This window comes from Melozone crissalis, unplaced genomic scaffold (genome assembly GCF_028551555.1).
Source record: "Melozone crissalis strain CALT ecotype California unplaced genomic scaffold, PUWL_Pcris_2 ptg000027l_1, whole genome shotgun sequence".
In the NCBI taxonomy this organism is placed as follows: Eukaryota; Metazoa; Chordata; class Aves; order Passeriformes; family Passerellidae; genus Melozone; species Melozone crissalis.
Genome location: NW_026535805.1, coordinates 57682593 through 57709916, shown reverse-complemented (window position 1 = coordinate 57709916; position 27324 = coordinate 57682593). Strand labels below are relative to the sequence as shown.

Genomic DNA, 27324 nt, shown 5'->3' with positions numbered 1-27324 from the left:
GCCGAGCACAGGCAGCCTGCGCTCGGCCGTGAGTGACTCCGAGGCCACGGGGCCGAGCGGGCCGCGGTGCCGGCGCCGACCCCGCCGGGCCGTGCCCCTCAGCCCGCGCGCCTCGCGGCTCCGGCCCCGCTCCCGCCCGCCCCGGGGCTTCCCCCGCTCCCGCCCGCGCCGCGCGCATGCTCGGAGCGCGGGGCGGCGCGCGGGGCGGCGGTCCTGCAGTGCGGGGCGGCGGCGGGCGGCGCGCGGGGCGGAGCGGGGGCGCGCACAGGAGCTGCGGCGCGAGCGGCGGCGGGCGCGCACCGAGGCGGCGCCGCGTGTCCCTCCGGCCCCAGCAGCGCGCGGGACCCCGGGCCCTGCGCCCTCCTCCGCACCGCGGACAGACCCCCGCCCGCAGTAAGTGCGGGGAGGGCCCGCAGGGGGAAAGGGGGGGGATCCGGGCTCCGCAGCCGCGAGGTGCGGGCGAGAACCGGCTGCCGGGCTGCCCCGCGCGGGGCTTTTCCTCCCGGGAAGGCGGCGGGATGGAGGCGCGGCGGGGCTGAGGCGGGGGCTGCGCGGCCTCGGCGCTGCTCGGCGGTCGGAGACCATCCTCACCGGGAAAGTTGGTGTGCGCGGTCGGTGTGCGGGAGTTGTTCCGCTAGCGAGATGGAGGGAAACCGTACCCGCGGCGATTTGCGGTTAACTGTGGAGAGATGGGACCGAATCCCCCACCGATCCGGATATGAGCACCGACAGCATCCAAAGGAACAGCTGAGCTGTCGCGTAACAATTTGCGCTTGGAAACGCTTTGGTGGAAGAGGGAGTCTGGCGCTCGTGTTCGTTTGAAAAGGGATAGCGAAAAGGGCGTGATTTTTTTCCAGTAGGGAAAGGAAAAAAAAAATAAAAGGGAAAAAAAGACCGTGCGAAACCAAGCGCCAGAGCAGCCTTCACAAGGTCATCACACCACGAGGGAGGCAAAAGTGCTCCCGATCCATGCGATCGCTGTATCGCTTTTCACAGTGCCTGTAAGGGATGTTTTTATTTTATCGTTAAATTTATTTAACAGGCGAGGTGTCTGCAGGTGGTAGCGGGGTAGGTGCGGGGCGGAGGTGCCGCGCTCCTGCTATTTACTAGGGCATCAATCGGAGTGAAGATGGAGGTGGGAGGAGATAACAAAAGCTGGTGTGCGATCCTGGGCATCTCCCACACGAAGGCGTGAGAAGGAGGAGGGAAAGGAGACGGCAGGAGAGAGAATTTCATTTCCAAAGATCAAAACAAAAGGTGGAGCAGGTTGAGGCAGATCGTGAGCAGCCGGGGCGGAAAGCGAGGGAGGCGATTTCCGCGCTGACCCGAGCGGAGCGGAGTGCGGGGGCTCTGCGGGGGCCGGGATGTGCGCGGCTGCGGAGGGAGGGAGGGAGCGCGGGCGGGGGCTGCCCGACCGGCGCAACTTTGCTCGCCAGCATCGCTTGGAAATAAGCTGCTCGCACCCGGAGAGACGCGCTGCTTGTGTGGGGCGAGGGGAGGAACGCCTGCCGGTACCCCGAGGGCTTCTTCGCCCTCCTCCTCCATCCCCCGACGGGAAGGAGCGGGTCCTGGCCGCGGCGTGCGGGGGGAGCGCGGTGCTCAGCGCTGCGGCGGGGACGCTTCCCCGGCGCCCGTGGTGCCGCGCCGGGACAGGGGCTCAGCGCCGTGCGGGGCGCTGCCAGAGGGGACCCCAGCACTGCTGCCCTCCCGCACAGCTCGGTCCCGCCGCTCGCTGCCCGCTGCAGCGCTGCCCGTGCCGCCGGCTCCCCCGGTGCGAGGCTTTTCCCGCCCGCCCGGAGGTGTCCCCACCCCCCGGAGTGCCCCGCTCTCCCCACTGCCCCCACTGGGGAACGCCTCCCTCCTCCCGCTCCAGCCAGGCGGGCCCCTTCCCGCATGGAGCCACTTGCAAGGTTCCCCTCGCCCCAGCTTGGCATCCCGTCCCCAATGCCAAGAGCCTTTCCCCTTTCCTCTGCTGGGGGTTCCCCCGGCACCTCCCGGCTTGCCCCATCCCGGGCTGCCTGCTCCAGCCTCCGGCTGCGGAGGAACCGTCGGGGATTGGGAGGGACAGGCGAATGGGAGGGGGGGTTGATGTTACGCAACTGCAGACCCTCCGCTTCCCCGGCCCTGGAGGAGCCTGTCCAGGGGCTTTTCGGAGGTGGGACGGGGCTCTGCGGCTTCCTCGGGCGAAGGGCGGCTGGAGGCGGAGCGGGCGGAGCTCCGCTGCCGCGCAGGTACCGCGCTCCCGAATCCCGCACGACCCGGAGCGGTGCAGCAAGGCGGGGAGGGGGGCTTACCTGCACCGCCAGGCTTTTCGGCTGACAAGCAAACGTGCAGATAACAGGGTGATGAAAACACCTGCCCTTTACATTGAAATTGAAGCGTGATTGCTTGGGCATTAAACCCGTAGTCAATTATCAAAAGGCCAAATACATGAATAAATTCCGTGTTCTTGTACAGAAGATGTTATTGTAACAGATGGGTTTGAGCAATACAGATACTTCTCCCAACAATTCTGCTGGCAATATATTTTTAGCAATGTTTTGTTATTAGTGTGGCTTTGGATAGACATTCTCTTCCTTCACATATTGGCAAGTTCAGATCTCAGAGGTATCACTATCTCTTTATGAAAAATAATTAGATGGACATATTTTATAACCAGAATACGATATGCAACAGATTATTCACACAGAAAAATAAGTGTATGTGGAAGCTCAGTCTCTGTAGAATACACAATCACTGTCCCTTTCAGAATGCGTACTTCCTTGTAGTTGTTTCTGTCACACATTTTCAGAGTCATTAGTTTTCACTACTACTCTATTACTTGACAGAATGCCTTTCCTTTTTAAAGACCATAGTTCATTTAAGAACATGAGTTTGCTTGAAAGATCTCCTAGTACTGTGTTCATACAGCACAATCCATTTCAGGTTTGTGGACTGCGATCAGTTCTAATTAAAACTTTAATCATGTTTTTCTCCATTCCAACAAAGCATGAAGTAGTCTGGCTGATGTTGCTGTCAAGGAAAAGTAAGGAAACATGTTCTTCATCTTGGTTATGTGTTATCCCTGCCTTTTAATTAAGGACTGAATCCTTAATCTTGTTATTTATCCACAAACTTTTATGACATAGGGCTGCAATATTTAACCAGTTTTCTAGGCTGCCCTGTCTTCTTGACTGATACAAAGGTATACCTGCACAACACTGATTTTTCAACGTGCTCCTTGTTCTGGAACATGCAACTATTGCCCGCAGATCAGTTGTGTCATCAAGCGGCATCTACTCCGGAGTATCACAGCGTTATGTAACTCACAACACGGAGCAAATGCCAGAGATGTCTCTGCCGCTGCCGCTCCACTGTGCGATTCCCTGCGTGCCTTCCCCTGCTGTAGTGTACCAGAACACTCGGAGCTGATGCCACCCCACAGCACCAGCCCAAGGGAAACTGTGCTCAGGCCGGAATGCTGAGGCCAAGTCTAACTGGGATGCGGTGGGGAGGGCAGGCTAGGGCAGAGCAGAGCCGGGGAATGAGGCTGGCTGTGCAGGATGGAAGCGGTGCAATGCCGCTGGCTCTGGTGCTGTTTGGAAAAGGCGCCACGTGTCCCAGGCTGCGACATCCTGCTGACTGCGGTGTGTCTGGGGTCTGGGGGGATCCCGATGTTCCTTCCAGCAGGGTCCTCCTAGAGAGCTGCAGCACCATTGTGCTGCTACAGGCCTCTTGGCTTTTCTTTCTGTCTGTGCACTCAGTATAGCTGCAGGACCTAAATCTAAGGATACCGGTTCCCTTAACAAACACATGAATGTAGTGAACTTTGTTGTGGGTGATTCCGTAATTGTTTACATTTCAAGCTGTTGTCCTGGTTCTGTTTTTCAGTTTTGGAATTGCAATGTTATGTCTGTCTGCACAATGGATTCCAAAGCTTTTTTTGTATTGTATCTGTGCCTCATGCTCCCATTTTAGGTATTCAGTTCTGTCGACCTTTGCAGATTCCCATAGATTTCCAGAATTTTATGTCACTTGGCCAAAAAGTGCTGGCTCATCCTCTAATTGTGAATCAAACAGCAATGTACACTAATTAAAGATAGAGTTAGAAAATATAAAGTATGGTAGACAGATCTGGTTTTAAAGTCCTAGGAATTGAAACACGCAGCGCTTACCCTGAGCAGCTGTGCTCCTTGTCTGTGATGTTAAACACTGTCAGCACCGGTCTTCATCCTTTTGTTTTTAATAGGTATTGTTTTAGCAGTGTGCATTGGGGCTAAATACCCTTTGATTTTGTGTGGTCTGTAAAGAAGCTTGTTTCCAGGTGGGTTTGATTGCCCATGGACGCTTTGCTTTCTTTAATTTTGTCTTACATTAACAGAGAAAAGCACTGTGTGATCTTCCTGCATTATTTCTCATGCCTAATTTTGATTCAGACTACTCTATAATGAGCCTAGACCATTTCATCTGTCCCCATTTTCTTTTGGGTTACTATTACCTGCATTTGCACACCTTTTGCCATTCTCCACATGCTTGGGCTTTTTCTTCCTTCAGAGTGTAATTTTGTTCCTTCTTTTTGTGCATGTTCATTGCTTTTTTCGATCGCTTTCCACCTGACCAGTTATTTTCTTTTCTGTATGTTTCTTTCTTGGGAAAGACCATGGTTTACCCCATAGCTTGTCTCCATGGCATTGCTGAAAGCTCTGTGTGGTACAGGAATACAGGAAGGCTGTGAGCATTTGCTGTGCTGAAGATGTCAGGATCCAGATGGGCTCCCATCACAGGGCGGCGCTTTCTTACCTCAGCTCCAGCTACTTGTCTTTATTCATAGACTGAGAATCTTATATTTTTACTTTTATGCTATTGGTCTGAGAGTAATAGCTATAAAACTTTTCAAAGAAAATTAAACAGATGATAAGAAGGATATTTGTTCATGTAATGCAAAATTTCGGAGTAGTGCTACAAATTTTTATTGCTTTTTAAGTTTAAGCTAAAATATGTATGTATTTTTTATTTTTTTAACTATGTTGATGTTACTCACAGGGTCTCTGCTTTCAAGAGCTTTTCCACATTGGGATGTGAATGTGACTGAAAGGACAATAATACACTTGTAAGAAATTAAGGCAGATCATTAGAGATGGTCTCAAAGATGAAAGTTGAAGAAAGCAAGTAGTTTCAAGGTGACAGTTGAAGGAGAAAAAGATAAAAGCCACTTGATAGAAAAATTCACTGTTGATAAAATATGAAGCTGTTTTTCTTTGTGATTATTCCCCTGAGGAAAGTAAGGAACAGAATATGTTTAGTAAAATAACTTGTAAAACCACAGCTAATTGAAATAAATTGTGCTCCTTGGGAGTGAAAGGACAACTGCATCTTTTTTTTAACTAAGCATTATGTGTTCTGAAATTATGATATCAAGGACAAAGGAATACACATTACAGATATTTTTGAAGATTTTTCTCCCGGAAATAAACCCTATAAAGTCATATCTATAATACCAGACTGTAAAAATTAGTGGAATGTATTATAACTTTCTCAGTTTCACTGTTTTGAAAAATCAAGACTTTGCTACATTTGAGTTTGTCAAGAACCCACAAGCTTTGAAATAATGAGAAGTGATAATTTGAAATTACCAAGTGAGTCTTTTAAGATAATTATCATAACAGAATTTCTTAATAGGAAGATAAAGAATTTTAACATCACTTTACCATCTCAAAGCCTTTTGAGGAAGATTATCTACATAATCTGTATTTAAAAAGTCTGAGTTGATGTGCAGGAAAAAAGATGTAGTGCTGATTCCTATCGCTTTTACACCAATATAAATATAAGATACTAAACTTTTTGGTTTAAATGACCTTTTATCACTTTTGGCTTAAAGCAGATTTAATCTTGAATAATTGATGATTTCAGAGAAGCATCATGCAGCACTGTTAATTAAAAGAAAAAAAAAACATTTTACTTAATTTCTTGTTCACTAACTTAGACTTTCTCAAAGTTCATTTATGAAAAGATCTAAAAATGGAGATCCATAATAATAAAACTTACAAGTGGTGTTGAAAAATTTGGTTTTGGTCCTCTCAAGGTATTTTCATACAATAGTTAGGCATAAAAAATAGTACATTTTGTTTTAACTTCTAATGAGTTGAATCAACCAATATAATATTAACCAGTGGGATTAATTTGGTTGCTCAAACTTTGTACAAGTCAAACTATATACTCAAAAAGAAAATAGATTATGACAGAAATTTACAGAGCTTTTAGACTAATAAATATAAGGCTCTAAAACTTTTCATGAAAATTACTCTTATTAGTTTTAACTTCTAGCTAAATAGAAAGTTGTATGTTAGAGAAGAAAGCTCTTAGGTTCATAAATGTTTACATCTACAAGGGAGATTAATGACCATTTTAAGCATGTCTAGCAGAGGCCATAGCATTTGACTCAGTCATGCCTTTGCTCTCCTTTTACATACAAATTTGGGGGAAGGGAAAAAAAATCAGTCTTGATTTAAAGACCATGGAGAATGGAAAATGTATCTCTGTTCTCACTAAGCTTTTTTATTAATTAATTATCCTTAGTGTTAGAATGTGACGGTTCTGGACTTAATTATGAGTTCTTGAACAATCAATCCCCAAAGCAGTTAAAAAAAAAATCTTAAAATAGATCAGCTGTTGAGCCTGGTGTGTGTAGAGTACCTATTACTTGATTTTAATATCTGAAAATAATTTCACAAAGGTAATATGTTACTGAAATTTTATTTTTTAAATGAAAGTTTAGTGTTCCACTTTATAGAAAAGATTTTTACTCAAAAGTAGATATTAAGTCATTCACTGTAAGATGGAATCAAATGCAGTGAGGAGACATGAATATTATCCTTTTTGTGAACTGCATTTGAGAATATATGTGGTTTAATTAGACTTTATTCAGAATGGAGTAGTCTAAAATTAGAAGCTGTTGTTTATAAAAGCTCTTACAATACAGCATATTTCTCTGTACTCTTATCTGCTATATTTAGAAATACAAAGTAACTGAAGACTCTTAGAGAATGAAATATGAGATATCAGTTAGTAGTTAGAATTAAAATGCTTTTGTTTTTTAGTAGAAGCTGGTATATGTAGAGGAAAAAGTTACAACTTTCTAAAGTTAGTGAATGTGAACATTTAAAAAAGTTTTTAGCATTGAAAATAAAATCAGCTTATATAATGGATAAAGCTGCAAAAAATTATTTGTGCAGTTATTGTTAACATCCAATGCATATCCAGTCAATTTCATTACAGCCAATGTTCTTTCATTACACCAAAATATATACTATTCTTTAAACAGTCATTTTTCTTTTTAAATATACATTTTTTAAACCATACAAATGAGTATTTGTGAATGTTCTTAAAATTCATGTTTTGAATGGCGTAAAAGGCTTTCAGTTTGGAAGACTGATAGCCTGAAAAGTGGTTTTAGTTTGATGCATGAAACATCTGATGATACTGATGATTTTTGCTAACCAGACTGGCTTGTACAAAAGGACTGCATCTTCAAATGTCTAAAAAAGTTTGATCTGTTGTTTTTGGGAAGGGGGGGTTGCGGGGGAAGGATTTTGTTGTTGTTGTGGGATCATTTGGTCTTTTTTTTTTTTTTTTAATCTTAGATATGTCACATCAACCACATTGTAAGGTTGAACAATGCTCGACATTGAGCTCCAGGTGATTTGGAATCTGGTCCTTGCCATCCATACAGAATGAGAACATGTAGAAGAATAGTATGAAATCAGTATGTTACATGTTAAAAATATATCATGCATTCTTAACTAAAGAGAGCCAGATAATCACAAACTGTTTTTTCCATGTGCATAAATATTCTTGCCGTCTGTCAGTGAAATCCTAACAACACACCACTATTACTGAAATGCCAAAGTGCTTAACAGAAGTAGTTTCTAAGACTCCTTTTCCTCCTCAGGTATGGTAAGAAGACCACAAAGTAGCCTTGATCATTCTTCATAAGTAGGTTTTGTTTGCAGGAATTGTCCCCACACTGGATGAGTTCTTAGCTACTTAGTTCACTGGCTATTGTTTAATAATTTTAATTCCTGTTTGGGAAAGTAGGATGGTTGGAAGGGGCTGTGATTTTTCTCACGTGTCTGCCACAAAGAGGTGCTACTGGAACACGGATCAGTAAGTAAAATTTGTTTCTACATGGTTTAAGAGGTGGACATTACTCAGTCAGGCTTCCTACTCTGTTATATGAGAATATATTCCTGAAGTGTCAACAGGTACTAACTGCCTCATGTCTTATCTCATCCTTAGCTTTTGCTGATCCCTTTTTTCCTCCCTCTCTGGCTCTGCTTCCTGTCTTTGACTCTGCTCCAAAGTCTCCTGTTGCCTAAGAGCCTCCCTCTCCCTGGCAGTACTGGCCGTTCATGTTTAACTGTGTTGGATGCTTCCTTCATCTTGCATTTTAGCTGTGGTTTTGGGTTTGTTTTTTAAACTGTGAGCTTTATGAAACAAGGATCTGGCCTTTGCATATGTTCTAGAAAGTGCAGCTGTATGTACAGTGCTATAAGGGTAAATTTATTAAAATTCTAACAACATACAAGATATGTACTCTGCCTACAGCCTGTGCAGAAAGATAGGGTGCAAGTACAGGGGTGGAATGGAGTGACTTGCAGCCAATCCATGCCTGCTAGCAGGGACTGGGTTTGCCTCCTGCAGAGCTAATTAGGATACATTCATACATGTTCTGCTTCCCGCCATGGGGCTGTTCACAGTGGCAAAGCCAGAGAGTGGAGAGCTGGCTGAGGCACACACTGTTCTCCAGCTCTTGGGCTGTGGTGTAGATATACCCTAGAATATGTCCTGAACAGCTGGGTTTGTATATAGATAGCTCTAGATATGTACAAGGTATCTGGTACTTTCAAAGAGAAGTCTGTAAGAAGTCAGAGTACAATGTAAACAGATGCTGAGTACAGCTGTGTTCTGTCTGTGTGTCTGTCTGCTTTTTCTGTTGAATCACTCTCTTCAGCGCCTTAACTCTTTTATCATGGGGCAAGACCCAAGATGTTCTTGTAAATCTGCAGAGAAGAAACACAGCCTATATACCTCTTTTTTATTTTTTCTCCTGAGATGGGGAATGTTGGAGTAAAAATATTCAATAGAGACTGAAAATGTTACAGTAATTTATGATAACATTCTCTGTGGTTTTTATTCCTGCACAGTGCTATAAATAGTTCTATTGTATGTACCTATCATCTAACGCCATTGTTGTCAATTTGCTTAACAAAACTTATCCCTGCAAGTCCTTCAGTTACAAAGCTGTTTGCTTTCTTTAGCTGAGAATGAGCTAAAGAACAGTTGGCTAGTTGCTTCTGTTGTTTGTGAGATATATTTTAGATTATTACGTTCTTCAAATATTTGTAACCAACTGTAGATTTTTTCATAATGTTCAACTATAAATAAATGAAAACAGTGTAACAAAGATCTGAATTGTTGCTTAAGAAATCCATGGTATATATAAAATACAACACCAATTTTTATTTCAGTATCAAATGATCCTAGCATTACTTTGTATTGCTTTTTTAATGTTGGTGAATTAAAGCTAGTCAATTTAAAATAAAACACTGCAACTTCTTGTGCTTCAAATACATGAAAAATAACTGTCTGACTTGAGTTTTAGTGGGTGTCTTGCATTGCACAGTCAGCTGAGGAGGAGACAGATATTTTTTAAATTTCACTTTCTTTCCATATAAATTGCAAGGTCTTGCAGTATATGACTCATTTCAGCTGCTAGCTTCTCCCTGTTGCCAACAGGAGTATATTAGTGAAGACCAATAACAATATATCAATGTCAGCTCATCTCCAGATAAAAGAAAGTTCATGAAATGTTCAAGGTTGTTCTGTTGTTGTATGTAGCAGAGATAGCTGGAGATTGTAGTTCTTGTATTGCCCAGTAAACCCATCCATTTACTGTTGACAGTATTGATGTATTCAGAAGGTCTTCAACATCTGAAGCTGTGTGAGACAACTAAGACATTCCCTTATTTTTCCAACTCGGCATTTTGTCACTCTAACTTACGAGATTCTCAAGTCTATGAAGACCTACACAGCAGCTTGCAGCCATTTCAGTCTTGTACTTCTGTTTTCTTTGAAAATACCTTCAAGATGTTTGCAGAAATTAGCATTTTTGGTTTGTTCTGAACGGGCAAAGTTAGTGGCATCACTCTGGGCACTTGACTAATGAGGTACTCTGCCATAAACATTGAGTCTGGGTGAAAGAAACAAACTAACTAAAAAGGTAGCAAATTCATACAAGTTATAAAAGCAAAGTCACCCTCTGACAACTATGCTATGCAACTTTGCCATGCTTTAAAAAATCGGATTACAGTGAAAGTGAGTTACATGTGGTTGTACAGTGAAAAGAAATCTGTGCCATCAGTGGGCAGAGGCATTAGCAGCATTATTGACAAATACTGACATCAGGAAATCTTTAGGAGCACATGAAAAGATGGCTTGGTGGTCATTATAAAAAATTACCATAGAGTTAAATGTGAAATGAAGATTTCTGGGTTAATCCCTTCCTGAAGTAACTGGACCAAAGTCCAAGGCCTCTGGACAAATGTAAGGACTCTTCTCTGAGCTGATCTGTCTGATCCCTACTAGAAAAAATTTGGATCAAGGAATGGATTTGAATACTGCAGAGTACATGCTAAACCACCAAAACATGTCTGTGAGTAAGTGGATTTAAATACATGGGGAAATCTGTTGCTTTGAACACACAGAGTTGACTGGAAATGTAGGTGTAAGTGTTCAGCAAGCTCTTAGCCTAAAGGAGATGAGACTCGGGGAAAGGAGAAGGTGTGATCATGAATCATGTCAGAGATGTAGGCAGGATCAGATCTGTGAGGATTTCAATGCTAGGGAGATTTATTTTAAATGAATCAAAAAGGAAGGAGGGAGCAAGGAAAAGGAGTAGCATAACATTTGAAGATAGCAGAAGACAAAGGTGTCAACATCTAGGAAACACTGAGTGGAGTCTCTCACCAAAAGGGTGATTAATGTGAAAAGTACTGACAGATGCACTACTTTTTGTGATTTTTTTAGGTGTTGTGAGAAAACTCCACAGGGAAAATTTGAATTTGCAGGAAATATTGAATTTAATGATAAATCCATCTGATTCTTGCCACTTTTCTCTGAACTGCTCCTTCTGATGTAGTAACAGACAAGCTGAATGAGAGCTGTGCCAGGGCAGAAGCATCTGAGTTAGGTGCTCAGAGGAAGCTCCTACTGACATGACAATGCCTACCTGAGCTGTGATAACTTCTCTGTGATAACTGTGCATCAGATGGGTTATAGATGTAGCTGTTGGAGAAAAGGAAGAAGAATTGAGATAGTTTTAAGTCACATACAAGTCCTAAAAATGACCACAGAAACACCCCCAGTGCAGGCTCTCTCTGACAGTGAGCTCTGTGTGGGTGCAGGGGAATTTGCTCATCCAAAGGCATTTGGGACGTGAAACTAAGTGGGGAGAAGGATTGGAAAATAAAATGTGAAGTATTTGCATAAGACTTTATATGTTCTCTCATCATATGATTCATTGATCTTATGACTGAACAGCTGTTCTTAAAAATTCTTCTTTTCTGTTTGGAGAGCTGATTTTGAAGAATTTATGTGACAAGTTGCGCATTGTTTTGCATTTGTATTTATGTGCCATGTATTTTTTCACTGCTGATGGTAGTTTTGAATGGGATGTGGCAACTACAATATTGGTGAATTTATAGAATTTAACATGATTTCATTCACTTAGTATTACGTGATGATGATGCAGAAGGCAGAAACGTACCTTGTCCAAGAGCTTTTAGAGAATTGATGGCAAAGCAGGGATGGAATCCCAAACCCTTATTCTCAGAGAACTGTAGACCCTGTTTTATGCATGTGCTTGACCACAGTGCTAAAACTGATCTTCCTGTCATGGGATGAGTTCACTTAGCACTGATAAATTTAAAGAGGCTGTACAAAACCTCAAACATTTTCTAGTTGTTCCAAGTCAAGATGGAAAAGCATTTGGCAACTTGTGTAAATTTTTCAGTTCTAAGTATTTCAGTGCCATACATAAGTAAAGGTCAATCTCTGTCTCAAAGGAGTTGTTCACACAGTTGTGGTATCATTCCCATATCTATTACTGTCTTCTGCCAGAGACAAGTAGCACAAGATTTGCTGGGGGTGTGACCACATCTGGGGTTTTAAAAGAAAAAAAGATACAGGACTAGAAATTTGGATGGAAGCAGTGTCCCATTGGATTTCTGGTGTGACACTGGTGTGCCCCACTCTGTCTGGGCTATGCCTGATTGCCCCAGCACCAGGTGATCTCTGCTCCTGGGAGCAGGAGGGGGAACTTGGCACCAGCTTAAGCTGCTGAACCCTTTCCTGGCAGGGCTTTTTTTTTTTTTTTTTCTTTTTTTTTTCTTTTTTTTTTTTTTTTTTTTTTTTGTGGTTTATCTCACCCAAATGACCCTTTTTTTCTTTTTCTGGCTAAAGAAGCATGACCAGTTTTTTCTTATCTACCTTGCTTATGGCCACACAAATCCTGGGATATACACAAGACATTAGGTAAGGAGTTCTTTTCAGAAGTGAATATGGTTCTTTGCAGAATATAACCCTTTTTGGCAGGAGAACTGGATTGTGTCAGATTAAAATCAGTATGTGATCATCCCATGGTGCTGTGGGAGCAATACAGAACTGTGATCAGCCTGTGACCCATTCCTGAGGCTTGGCTTTCCTCTTGGCTCTCTGAGGTATTTGGTAGGAAGGTAAACATTGCAGTTTAGTTATATTGGCAAACCTTATAAATTGTTATGGGAGCACGTGCTTGTGTGTAGTTGATGAACTGAAGATTTAACAAAATTATTGAATAACAATAGTAAGTAACAAGTAATAAAAATAATAAATATTGTATAGCTTACATTTAAATCATTAGTAGCAGCAGCAGTCTAATTTTGGAATGGAAACAAGCAGGTATTTACATGTCTCCCAGTTTCCTGTGCTTTTGCTGGTGAGACCTGTTGGGTGGTATTGTGATAATGACTAAATCTGATGAGGAGTGAACTGCAGAGCATGGACTGGGCTCTTCAGGTAGGTAGTGAGGAGGTGCACCTCTCTGTTATCTTTGGGGTTTAATTGCATTGGATTAATTGCATCATTGTATTGCATTTACATACAATTATTATGTCAGTTTCAATTACTAGTTAAGCCATAGTCCTTGACATATTTTTCCTCTTTAGGCTTTTGCATAAAAAAATACAGGTGTCAACATGCTCATTGCATATGCATGCAATGTTGTCAAAAGTACTATGAAAAAATAAGGTCAGACCAGTTTCTCATTTGCATTTGAAGTTATCCTTTAGAAAGAAGGATAAGACTGATCCCTGTGCTTTGTACCATACAGCTAAATGGTAAAGCTCTATAATGTACAGAAAAATTCCATTTTAGACAGGCTTTGTAGCTTTTCCCCTTGGACATTGGCATTACCTGGAACTCAGTTTGACTGTGAATGAAGAGAAATGTGAGGATTTCTCAGTACAATGCAGAGAACAGGCATAACCAGTTGCATTCTGCTAATCCAAGGGTTGTGCCTGAGATTTGTCTCTGCAGTAAGCCTTGGCAGGAGTGGCTATTATCCACTCTTCCTTATTTCAGAGGGGCATGGGTGTGACAATGTAAAGCCTAATACCTGGTAAAAATAGTGTTTTTAAAAGTACTAGAGGAGAAGAAAGTGAAAGGTATGTATTTTATGTGGAATGGTCCTTAAATTGTGTACTTCCTGGTTTTCCTTTGAAAAATCCCTCCTTCTTTTGCCAGCTGTGGGTGATCATAACTTCCCATTTATTATTATGGCAAATAATTTTAAAAAATTGAGTCATTTGAGCACCAGTCATGCTGGATATAAGCCAATTCAACTCCATCAGGCTCCATCAAGTTGTTATTAAGTGCTGTCCAAGTCCACATTATGGAAGACAAAAGAAGATTTGCCATGTTTAAGAGTTGGTTATACAATTTTTTTCAGCGCATTAGGACTCAGGAGCTCATACAGAAAACTTTCCAGCTTAGGTGTGTATTCTAAAAGTAGAATTGCAAAGTTTGGTTGTTTTTTAACAAACAAACTTGCCAGTTTTACTCTGGTCCTGCTGCAGACTATTCAATGGGATTTTTTTATCACTAAAAATGAAAAATTTAAATGTATGCTTCAGCTGTAGTGGGACTTTGCTTTGGCTGGAACAGCCCTGCATCCCATGGCTAGCTGAAAGGGCTCAGTCACTTGATACTTCACTGACTTTTTCTGCCAGAAGTACTTTGACAGCACATGCCCTAGTGTGTCACTGCAGTATGACTTGTTCCCAGGGGAATAGATGAACAAGCAGGGAGGAAATGATCAGCCTGCCTCTCTTCCTGGGCAGCTTGCATCGATTAGTAGGCAGGGTTGCTCCCTGCACTCTGGCATTCCTGCAAGGATTTTCCATATCTATCTTCCACTCAGCCAAAATCAAAACAAGCTGCAAGTAGTGGAAAAGCAGAATATGGCTGGTGGGAAGTGGCAAGCAGCTCTTCCTGTGGTGAGCAGATGAAGTAGCTTTAAAAAAGATTATGATAGGAATATAGTCACTAGCTTACTCAACCTATCTCAATTTTTTCTCCTAAATTTATCAGATGATTTCTTTGAGTTTTGTGTCAGGTATAATCTCCTGTGCATCTGCATTGCATATATTACCTTATGTCTAGACTGCTTTTGACTGGAATACATATTTTCTTGGCTGGGAAGTAGGTGGTGTGCAGTGAAGCACAGAGGATCTGCTGAGGTCCTGTTTCTGCATCTGCTGTGGGCACAGCCAGCATCAGGTGTGTGCCTTGGGCAGGCTGGGAGAGCTGTGCTGGGGACAAGCCCAGGAGCTGGGGCAGTTCTGAAATGCAGTGCAGTTCTGAAATCCAGTGCCACTCACCTCAGCACCCACCACTTGGTGACAACTGGCGCCTGCCATGAAGACCCTCCAAGAGATTGCCGACCTGAAGACTGCACAGACACCTTGAATGATGAACAATTTTTCCCTAAGATATAAACATCCCATATCAGTTATGCCCAGGTCGCAAGTTTAACCTTGCATTTTCCTGAGGTGTGGGTGAACCTTGGAGAAAAATTTTTGTACTTGTCTGGGTCACACACAGACCCAGGATATTGTGCCATTACCTCTGCTCTGTAAGTTGGCTCTGGGAGAGCCTAAATTACATTTACCTACACTACTCATGAAGGAATTTGCAGATCTACCTCCAACATTTGTGCAGCACCTCCATATGGTATGGTATGGAGTATATAAATTTATAATGTATTCAGCACCAGTGTGCATAGCTTGTGGGGGGATTTAGGGATCTGTGGGGATTCTTTTAAAGTAGGTTTAATTTAATTTAATTTAAATATTTACAAAAGGATTCTATAGCTTACTGCAGAATCTTTAACTCTTTTGATTATTTTTATGTGGCAATTCTCCTTTCAGTGTGGAATGGTTTGGAGTGGAACAGACCTTTTCATTAGACCAGGTTGCTCAAAGCACCAAGCAGCCTGGTTTTGAACTCTTCTCTGGATTGGGCGTCCACAACTTCTCTGAGCAATCTGTTTCAGTGCTGTACCACCCTCACAGTAAAGAATCCTACTACTGATAATCCCTTATAACAATTAATAAATAATATGAAATTTATTACTGTTAGGATCTAGGTCTGTGTATCTTATACCTTCTATAAAGGAGGCTTCATAGCAGCCTTCCAGTACCAAAAGGGGTAAAGCTGCAGGAGTTTTTACAAGGGCATGGGGTGATAGGACAAGGGGTAATGGCTTTAAACTGAAAGAGGACAGGTTTAGATTAGATGTTAGCAAGAAGTTTTTCACTAATTTTTCACATCTCATGCTGGCTGTCTGTGCCCACACCAGATTTTTCACTATGAGCATGGTGAGACAATGTAATAAGTTGCCCAGAAAAGTTGTAGGAGCCACATCCCAGGAAATGTTCAAGGAGACTGGATGGGGCTTTGAGCAACCTGATGTAGTATAGGGTGTCCCTGGCCATTGCAGGGGTCTTGCAACTGGATGATCTTTAAGGTCTTTTCCAAGCCAAATTATATGATTCTATGAAAAATGAGAGCCCACATTTTTGGAAGTAAAGTGGATTGCAAAGAGAAGTTCTCCTGTTCCAGATGTTCTTTGGGAAATGCTATTCCAAGATATTTCCATGTATAAATACTCTTATTCTAGGGAATTATTATTCGTTGGAAACATAACTGTATTAACAAGATGCTTTCTGAAGAATAAGGAAGGAGTGAGAATATTGTCATGTTGAATTTCTCAGAAATGCCCTGTGTATTTTATATCCACTACCGATTTTAATTTGAACTATTGCTCAAGTATAGGCATGTTCATAACGATTAAATCATTAGAAGTGTTTAAAGGAATTACAGAAATTTGAAAAATGCCAGTTACCAAGGGAGTAAAATTACTCCTCTATATGTAAGATTAGAAAGCTAAGCCTGAGACTGAAGCCACAGCACCATAAATGGTCCTGCTGTGCATCGTGTTCCTACCCACAAAATCCAGGATGCAATTACCTGGCTTTATTAGGCACAAAAGAAGGGCTGTCCCAGGAAGAAATTACCTCATCTTGAGGTTGGAACTAGGACAAAACTCTCTGATCCTGAGAAAGGTGTATTTACCTTTCTCAGGGTTTCCTTGCTGCTCCTGAGGCAATTGGTGGTTAATTGGTAGTTAACATCTCCATTTTGTCTCGGTGGCACAATCAGCCTCCGTTCTTTTTCCAAAAGCTCAGCTTTGTCTGAAATGCCACCATGTGACCCGTGGAGCTTGCTGCTGGTAAGCAAAGCTTGATGGACAGCCTATGCTGTTTCCAGGGTGTAGGAAACATTAGGAAATACTGACAAGATCAGTGTGATGAAATAAATAGAATTCTCCAGCTGCTCTTTGTCTTACTTTGAGAACATTACTTTTTATGGCCACAGATTTTCCAATGGGAAACACTGAATGCAGTTCAGGACCAGCATTATCTAGGCTTCCACTGGTCCTAACTCCAAGAAACTATTTGGCTTCTTGTGCTGTAACAGTGTTAAAATTAATTCTGGTTTCTGACAGAAAATCACCCTGGAGTTAGTGCCTAAGGCTGCTAATGTTAGTGCTGCATTTTTGCATAAGCATTTTTGATGCATAAATAACTGTTGCATTACATCTCTATCTAATACCCTATCTCAAGTATTGCATTTGGGGCACACTTAATGGTATTTAGTAATCTAGAAAGTGCTCTGTCAGAGCATACCACAGGTATCTAGGTGGTGGATGTAGTGTTGCTATTTATATCATAGTGCTCTACAAATATTAATAACACTCTGCTTCAAAGTGAGCTATAGCCATAAACCTGTAAAACAACTCCCCACAGTTCATCTTGATAGTCTGTTGAAATTGGACTGCTCTGACTATACCCCCTTCAGGCTCACTGCCAATCTCATATTTTATCCTGAAATTCCACAAGGAGACACTCAAAATAAACACTGCACTAGCAATTGCTTGAATTATACTTAAGGCAATAGCAAGCATTGGTTGCACTTTAGCCTCTCTGTGGCTTTCTTGAAAATCCATGAAGTTTGACCTTCTGAATACATTTTGCTCTTATTTATCTCCCCTGTTGACTGCAGTAGGAGCTGAAGGAGCATAGCTGAGAAGGGAATGGGTATATCATAGATGCTAACCCGTTATGACTAAATTATCCCTGTTAGTCCCACATTGCCCAGCCCCAGGAACTTTATACAGTGCATGTCTCCTCACTGGCTTGCTTTCAGCAAAAATACAGCTATTAGATTTGCTTTTGACTTTTCTTAGGAGGAAAAAAAAAAAGCGAGCTAGAAATTGCAGTATTATTCCAGGCACCATTTCAGAGATGTTCAGCTTTTTGTTCTGCAAGTGCTTTTTCTTTGCTTCTTTTGAAAATAGCTGATCTTGTAATTCACTATTAAGGCCTAAAGGTGATCAAAATAGCCCATCACCAAGGTCAGTATACCCTTGAATCAGACAGGTTTGCTAATTTTAAACTTCAGTGTTTTAGAGAAAGTAGTGTGTTTAGCAAGAATAAAGAGGCAGAATGTGGGATTGGGACAATATGAATGTTCACACATCGCTGCCAATGAAAGCAAAGCTTGCAGGTCTAATTTTAGGCTTTTCAGCCTTGGTATTGTTCCTTACAGCACAGTTATTTTCCATATGATACAAAGCACTCCTTTTCTTTTCAAGTTTTATAAACTGCTTTAGAGAACAAAAGCAAGGACAAAGTGAGTATATGTCATGGTTGAAAGCAAATCAAAGAAGCTTAAGTAAGGCTGAAGTTAGGGATGGTTGCATGCCTCTGTACTCAGAGGACAATTCTTGAAGAAGAACAAGAATCTTGAGAAACATGTCACAAGAACTGGAAGTAGAGTTACATGGTGTCTGACTGGAACCCTTGGCTGTGACTGGATGTGCTTCAACACATTTAGTTAATTTACACTGTGCTCAGATGCCTAGTAAGTTAGTTCTCTTTAAAAATGTCAAAATGACCTGTGCTGTTTGGAGAAATAGGATTTTCAGGATACTTCCCTATCTCTTGGTGCTCCAAACTAAGCATTGTAGAGGCAGTGAGGATGTCACAACTAATTCTTTATGTAACACCAGATAGATGCTGTTTTCTAAAGTTAACTTTTACTGAGGCATTAATAAAAAAAATATAGACTTATAGAAATGGAATACAGTAGAAATGGTTGTTTTCTTTCTTTTGTATTTTTTGTAGATTAATTACCAAGGACTGGAACCAGTTGATATTAAGTCATTCCCCGTGGAAGTGCCAGCAATGGTATTAACCTGCCAAAAATGCCTTTAAAAATCATTAAGTTAACGTAGTCCCCTGTCATCTAAGAGAAGCTTATTATCTGCATGAATATGTGACCTGGTTCAGAGAAATCAGAGAAATCTGTGTGATTTTTTTTAGTATGCCTGCTGTTTGAAGCTGGTTGGTCATTGGCTGTATTGGTAGAAAGAGTTTATTGGGAAGAAACTCTTCCCAGGGGCTGCTGTAATGCTGAGCTGGTGTTTTGGCCCACAAGTCAGCAGAGCTCCACTGCCCTCACTGGGCTCCACCAACCAGGCAGTGCCAAGGTTTGGCTCACAAGGTGTGAAGCACAGTTTGGCTGAAGGCTCTGCAGTTGTTCCCAAACTGGGAGAGTCATACCAGTCTGAGCTCGGGGGTAGAATGTTTTTTCATGCCTTTCTAGCTGTCTAGGAGTTAAATGTTTAGTCTAAACTGATTGTGTAGATTCTTTTTGTTAGTCAAACAAGAGTAAGTATTTCCAGAGAGCAATTAATGCCAGTCACCTTTTATATATAGTTTAGCATGGAATGAATTGCTTCTTGCTGAAAATGGGTGCTTGTTTCTCTCCATTGCACATTGGAGCCTTGATGACTAGTTTAGATTAGATATCCAACTTCTAATGGCTACCACCCAGGTAGAAATAGCCTGGATTAATCAAGTTCCCTGCTACTGACTATAATGACTTCCCTGTTATTATTCTGTGTATGATTTATAGATACTGTGTTAGAGGAGTAGAGTCTTCTCTTCTTTTTCTTTGCAGTAATTTTAAATGGTTTGTCATTAATAGTACAGTTGCTCAGTTTTTTGTTGTTCCTGATCATATGAAAGTTTTTTAAATTGTGGCATTTCTCTTATTGACTGTAATCATTAATAATATTGTAAAAAGCACTAATTCATTTTCATGATGGAACAGATTAAGTTAAAGACTGGTTGTTGGATGGTTTTCTGGATTCTGGCCAGCTTCTCGGAGTCATAAATCAATGTGACTCTTTTCAAATTAAAGAAAAAAATGTTTCTAATAAAGTTTGGAGCACAGATAGTGAAATAGGGTGGGACTATGACATTAGTGAAGAATAAGCCAACTGTCAAATGGCTTTATTTGGAGGCAGGCATTCATTTCATGGAAACTTCAATATAGTAATTATTTGGGTATTCTGGAGATTGTAGCTCCTCAGGGCTTTCCCATGCATGATATCAGATCTAAGAATTTTTTTCCTTTTTTTTTTTTTTTTTTTGAAACAGACCTATATGGCAAACAGACCAAAGGAGTAAATTGAATGCTGCTCTTAACCCTAAAAAAGGCTTTTCCTAGATGTTCTGAAAAGTTTGGGGGTTTTTTTGGTTTTTTGGGTTTTGTTTTTTTTTTTTGAGAAGTTCAGTTAGTTTTTAAAAGAGAAAGTACAAATGCTAGTGACATGACATTTGTGGCCTCATTGCCTTTTCCATTTTCATTATATCCTTTGATTGGGGCAGACTGGCATCAGCAACTGCAAGTCAGGTTCATTTCTGCCTTTGTTCTGGGGAAAACAAACACAACCAGTTTAAGCCTCTACTGGGAAACATCAGCTCTCTTCTTCAGTGTTTTCTCCTCTGACCAGTCTGTGGTGCTTTAGGGTACTTGGAGATTGTTTGCCCAGTTCTGAGAGAAACATTTGCTATCAGTCTCATCCTCCCAGCTTCATCTGCACCCCTACCCCAGCCTGTAAACCATGGTGTTTCTTTCGTGGCTGGCTTGGGTCTCTTTGGATTTACACAGCATAACTCACTAAGCTTTACAATCTATTTTTTTACATAAAATTCTCTCCAGTATTTTAGAGTATTCAGCATCATTTAAACATGCTGCATCCTGCTGCCATGGCTCCCATTCAGCCTCTGCCTCTCTGAGTGATGCTGACAGCCCTGCTGGCAGCCTGGGCACGCATCCCTCTCTGCTCTCTGGGAGTGGTTGTGTTATCTTTGTGCCTGCAGATGCCAAGACTTTAAATGTCAACAAGATGTTGCCCAGGTGAATTCCACTGTAGCTTAAACAAGCATACCTGGGTTTTTGTCCTTCTGCATCCATCTTGCATGCTGTGAACATCACTGCTCTCACTGCTTTTGCTGATGGAAAGTCAGAGAAGGAAAAGACAAAGTACAAATAAAACACCAAGGGTGATGAGAATTGGCCTTGGGTAGGGAGTAAGAACCAGATAGGAAGGATGGAGGGAAGGAAAGTGGGAGAAAGAGTCAGGATGAGCTGGTTGGTACAGATGCAGTGGGACTGTCTTGGCAATCCAGGGAGCCAGAGTACAGGATAAGGATTGGACAAGGAAGAAGAAGAGGGACAACCTGGGCCTGGGATTTACAATCAATTTGCTGTTACCTACTTGTCTGTCTCAGAGCAGAGCCATGGTAATGCTGTGCAGGCACCCTTAATGCTAAGCACATCTCTATAATAAAACCAGCTTAGCCTATATTTATTGTGTGTGTACATCTCTATATGTGATATTTGATTCTCAGCAGCGCTTATAGCCCATCCTTTCACCAGGCTGCTCAGGCACGTGCTGTGCCACACTCTGTCAATGTGCACTCACAGCTCAGCACTCACAGTTATCCAGGAATAACACTGATAGAATACAGGATTATTCACAGGCCTGGCTATTTTCATGGAGAATAAAATGCCAACCTGAATTTTCACAGGTTTGCAGTGGCAGTGTGTGAGAAACTGGGACCTTCAGAATGTTCAGAAGTGGTACCACGTGAGGTACCAAGGCACAGATTCACAGCCTTATAAAGTTCAGTGTCTGGCCTGCTTTGTATGCTGGTGTTGTATTCTTAGAAAGTAAAGGTGACAGAGTTTAAGTTGCATTTTGAGCAGGGAATGCAGCAACTAAATACTTGAGATGAGATTTGCATAGCTATTTAGGTACCTGGTGAGATTTCTGAAGAGCACTCAAGCTGCCAGAGGGATGCTTGATACATTTGTACTGAGCATCACCTTGATTTACTTGAATAGAAATGAGCCAGTGCAATTAGGCAACAGTACTTACATTAGCCAGTAGTCCAGACCCACAGAAGCACTTACATGTTTTTGTAAAGCTGGCCTTATATCACTTGTTCTGAAGTCTACATTTTTCCTTTCCAAGATATACACATTTCCCACAAAAAAAAATAAAATAATAATAATATATACATAATAAATTTTTAAATAATAATAATATAATAATAATAAAAATAAGATTTTTATAAGCAAAAAAAGAGATTTTTGATCCCTTTTCTTGAATCTATTTCTTGACACACACTCGCTCCCCTCCCTTCTTGCTTGGTCACAGTAACAGGGCTACTCTGATCAGGAAAGATAAAGGGATTGTTTTTCACTGTGGAACAGCAGGTTTCCTGAATATCATTTGTTCTGTACTCCCTTTTGTCTTGGAGATTGAAAAATACCACTATCAGAAGCCCATCATTTGGAGCCTTGTTCACTTCCAGAGGCCATTCTGTAACAGGTTCTTTTTATACTGAATCTTTTGGGAGTAGCTGAGGGAAATAAAAAAATTAAAAAATAAAAAAGAAGAAAAGAAAAAAAAAAAAACCAAACCCTGCTACAAGTATAACTAGCTCAAACAGTTTTGCCTTCTGGCAGGGAACTCTTCTTATATTATGTCCTCTGATTTGATTTAGTACGTGTTCCAAACTCCTGCAAAGTGCCACTACAGTTTTTAACATTACTGTGTTTTGTGATGTTGGATTCTGGGGATTTGGGGATTTTTTTTTGTTATTATCATATTTTATTCCATTGTTTGTCTTGTTCCTAAACTGCAGCCTTAATTTATTTTAACTTTTATTCTGTGTTGTCACACTAGAGAGAATGAACAGCTCTACCAGCACAGCATTTAACGTAAGCAGGGCCTGATCCAGCTGCAGACCTGTGGATTATCTGTTGCTTTCAATCAAGACTTTGAATCAAGACCAGGTGCCTAGCCAAAAATTGTATTCTTGTTCAATGACAAATACTGGAGATGAGCGAGGAATTTGGGTGTGAAATCATACTTTTTCTACCCTTAATGATTGCAACACTTCTTCCTAGGTTGTTAAAATATGGGACTGTAGGAAATATTTTATCAAGTTTTTAGCCTTTAATGATAACAATATGTTTAAGGCATTTTCTTTCTAGTTTTAAATTTTCCAAGTTATGGGCAGTGCTTATATACATATAATATGATAAAATGTAGTAGATATAAAAACAGTTATCACACATTTTTGCAATTTATGAAGAATGGGATAAAAAAAGGAAAAGTATTCATAAATTACTTGTGGAATTGTCTAGTGAAGTGAGAAGGTTTGTGTATGATTTGAGATTACTCATAACAATTGGATTTAAATCTGACTATAAATTGCTACAACATGATTATAAAATACTGAATATTGGGAGTATAAAATGTCAAGTGGATTTATTGGTAATAAGAGGAAGGGAATGCCTGTGGGACAAAATACATTGATGACTATAACAAGTAGAAATTGGGAGAGGAAATGGAAATCAATGAGGACAGATCTCTGAAATTATCAATTCGTATCAAATAGCAGCTAAAATATCTAGGAACTAGTATGAAAATGTAGAAATGTATTCTGTTTTATAAGCATATGGAGCATTCCATCTGTAATTGTAGTCACTTGTATGGTAAAGAATTCATAAGTTTGTAAAAAGCCTAGAAAAAGGGAGTAAAATGGTTTAGAAATGTGGCACATAGGCTGGACAGAGTCTGGCTATTTCATGTCTGATGAGGAGCAAGTGAATAAGAAATAGTCACTCTCACAGTGCCAGAAAGAGGGTCACCAATGAAATTATTGTATAACATTTAATTAAATTACAAAACTGATTTCCACAGGATGTTGTGGAGACCAAGATATAAATGTGGCCAAAAAGGGATCAGACGAATTCAGGAGAGCTAATTTAATCAGTGATTATTAGCCATGATAGTCTGGAGAATCAATGGAGAGAGGACAGCACCTCCAACCTATGACTCATCCCAACCCAGGAGAAGTGTCTTAGATGAACTTGCTGAGTCTCTACCTGGAGATGACTGTGTCTTTATTGGTCACAATTACTAACTTAGTACAGACACCAAAATTTGAGAGCATTAAAGCAAGCTGATTTAAATCCCACGATAGATGTTATTTTCCTGCACTACAGATGTGGGGCATTTTTGCAATTAAAAAAGCTGTGGGTGCAATCCAGTGGTGAAGAGGGTGTTTGATTATAAAGAAAGGATATTTTCCTATTTGTCACTCAAGATTTCTTTTTCTTTCCTGCAATCAGTTTAATTTGTATGCTTTATAGCAGAAGTATAATAAATATGAAAGAGATTATATCATCTCCAAAGAGATTATATCATTCCTAGCCTCTGGAATCATTAGAGAGAGCAACAACCATTTTTATATTAAACCTTTTTACCTCCACATTCTCCAGTGATGAGTGAAGTAATCATGAGGTAATGCCAAGGAAGGCAGTGTTTGATATTTGTAGCTTTCCAGATTCAACAGACCTAAATAGTCCATGGTAGCTGCCAGTGCAGTTCCTGCTTAGTATCATGGTTGGGAATAAAAATATTTCACCCATTGCTGTCTCCTGTCACTTGGGAGCAGCAGTTGCTGTGAAAGGCTCAGCCATGTCCAGGCTCTTTGTCCTTGCCTGTTACCTCCAACAATTCCCCCTCAATTTGGAGAGATCCTCCTTGATCAGCTTTGGCAAAAGCCTTGATGTTGTCTCTGCAAATGCAGGTCTGCTAGAAAATAAAACTGCCTTATTATGGTTACTTTTCCTTTTTTTGTCCAGCGCCTTTGTATTTCAGTTCCACAGACCTCAACTACTCCCATGGACAATTCAGTGACAGACAGCCCTAAATTAGGGAAAAAACATCCTGTCCCTTAAGAATTAGAGTTATATGTCATGCTTTCCAGGATTCATAGCCTACAATAATGTCTTTTTCTTGCTTGTTTTTCTAAAATAGTTTCCTCAGTGGGTCCTTATCTACCAAAGGTGGACAGTGAATCAGAACAAAATTATATTTTCTTAGACAATTTAATGGAACTGTAGGCTGCTATTTTAGATTTGCAATTTTGAGACCTTTGGAAAGATTTCTGAGTCAGCTTGTCTGCGCTTAGCAACCTCCATCAATCGCTTTATCCTCATGGTTGTTAAACTGAAGGAATTCAGACAACAGTTTTTGTGAATTTCATAGTTTATGTAACTTTATTTGTTTTCCTCCATATTTTTATCTGCTTCACCATTGCTTTTTTTCTGTTTTGTTGAATGTATTTCTATGGCCTGTCCCAGAGCTGTTCCTTTGCAGCAGTTTTCCATGTGCTTTGCTGAAGGAGTTCTGCATGCACTGATATCAACCCGAATCAAAATGTTGCTTACCTTTTTATGTCATCTCCAAAAATATAACTCCTGAACTCTGTGTCCTAGAAAAACAAGCATTTTACAAAGTGGTCTGAAAAATAGGCATCTTTTTAAACTAAAAAAGCCCAAAACACAACAAACCTGTTGTCCTTTGCAGGATGAGGCACAGAAGCTGGATGAAAATGGATGATGTGGTACTACAAATGTGTGGTGTGTTGTGTGGTCTCATTTGTTTTCTCTTCTTTCTTTGGTATAGATTTTATTATTCTTAGCCATGGTAAATGCTGCTGGAATTTAGACTGTATCTCTCTCTGTTTTTTTCATTTTGTATACCTTTTCTTATTTCACAAAAAAAAAAAAAAAACCAAAAAAAAAACAAAACATGTTTGCAAACACATGGATTCAGCTGAGCAATTTATCAGTTTTATTAGCACAGCAATGGTAGCCAGTTTTTATACAAATTTATTCCAGTAGAGCTCTCATTGAAAAACAGTTGGAAGAAATTGTTTCAATTACTTTTTCTGTATGAAATGATGAAATTGTGCTGTCCTTTAGCACGAGAGGCTTTCTCTCTCTCCCTCCCTGTCTCCCTCTGGCATCATTTAGCAGAAAGACCATATGCTATGATTCGTATTTGGGACCCATGGAATGTTGCATGTTTTACCATGCTGTCTTGCAGAACTATTGTACTGTATAAATGAAGTCAAAACCAGAAGAAATAGCTAACAGCTTTCAAATGCTTCATGGCTGAGATTTACTGGGTTGTATTTGTAGTTAGTCTTTAGTTATGAAGGACATACACACGGCTCAGAGCCTTGCCATTAAGGTCATTAAATAATAATGAGGTTCCTGTACTGGGGACATAGAGTCTCCTCTGAGACAGCCAGCATTCCTTTTGCTTTGTCCTTTTTGCTCATTTTGCAGTTTCTATCAATATTAATGTCAGAGTGCATTCTTTTTTCCTCTCAATATACAACCTTTTTTCCTCTCAATATATAACCTTGCTAGTAGTTCTATCACCTGTAAAAATACTTACATTTTTCCAGGAAGAAGGGTTTATGAGGCTCATCTATATTACCTGTGAGTGATTTCAAAGTGTTACTAATAGGTGTTAATTAACACATATTAATTGTTAATTAATGAGGAAACACCAAACTAATAGTTATATGCATTATTGCTTTTTGTTGCTGGGTTTGACAATCGATTCAGTCTGCATTGAAGCCATATTAAAATTTGAATCAATTTTGTGCTGTATGACAGAAATGGGATTGGCTGCTCTGGAAAGGGAATGTCCTAGAGGAGGAAGCACAGTTGTCAGTAAATACTTCTGAATTCAGACCTGGTGGGACTAGTTCAGTTTCACACATTCCCAGCTTTGACCTTTTTGCTCCAATATCCATTAAGGATAGTAGTCAACGTTGACAAATGAGGTCAGCTGTGATTTGGACCTCTTGTGCATTATTCTGTGAAATAGCAGAGGGGACTTGGTGGTGCTGGTTGGACTCGATGTTCTTAAAGATCTTTTCCAACCTGAACAATTCCGTGGTGCTGTGGTTGGATCCATGCAGGCACAGAGAGCAGGTGAGTTGGCAGCCCTGCTCTGGGCACTGCTGGCACAGCAGCTGGCTGCACATGCCCTCTTTGCTGCTTGGGCGTGTGCCTGCTGGAGGGGGCAGGAGGGCTCACAGCTTGATGTCTAGCACAGCATTGCACAGCAGTGTCAGTGGGTTAAGTGGCATCAGAAACACCTTATTTCCCTCCCAGCTCTCAGATGCTGCCTGCATAGCATAAATGAGGATTAAGGGAAGGCAAACATTTTTCATAAACTCCAGAGGGAGAGCCTTTAGATGCAATCTTGATGAATCAATTTCAGTGAGCAAGGTTTCTCTGCAATGACTTTTCTCTGCTATGGAAACAAGGCACTGCAGCATTTAACTGTTAGGTTCAAGCTGATGTTGGGAGTTGGTCTCTGCCCAGGACAGGGTGAGAGGAAATGGCCTCAAGTTGCATTAGGAGAAGTTTAGATTGTATATGAAGAAA

General features: G+C 41.0%; 1 protein-coding gene across 2 annotated transcripts in view; it reads left to right on the top strand.

Moving 5' to 3' along the window:
- The first annotated feature begins 285 nt into the window (after window positions 1–285).
- VSNL1 (visinin like 1) overlaps window positions 286–27324 on the top strand; it is an 89459-nt gene continuing 62420 nt past the window's right edge. Inside the window, exon 1 of one of the 2 annotated variants that reach the window (XM_054279388.1) lies at window positions 286–393. The gene's annotated coding sequence lies outside the window, so the exon portion shown is untranslated. Of the gene's footprint in view, window positions 394–1162; window positions 1258–27324 lie in introns of those variants that run through there. The other variant, XM_054279389.1, reaches the window with a different exon arrangement.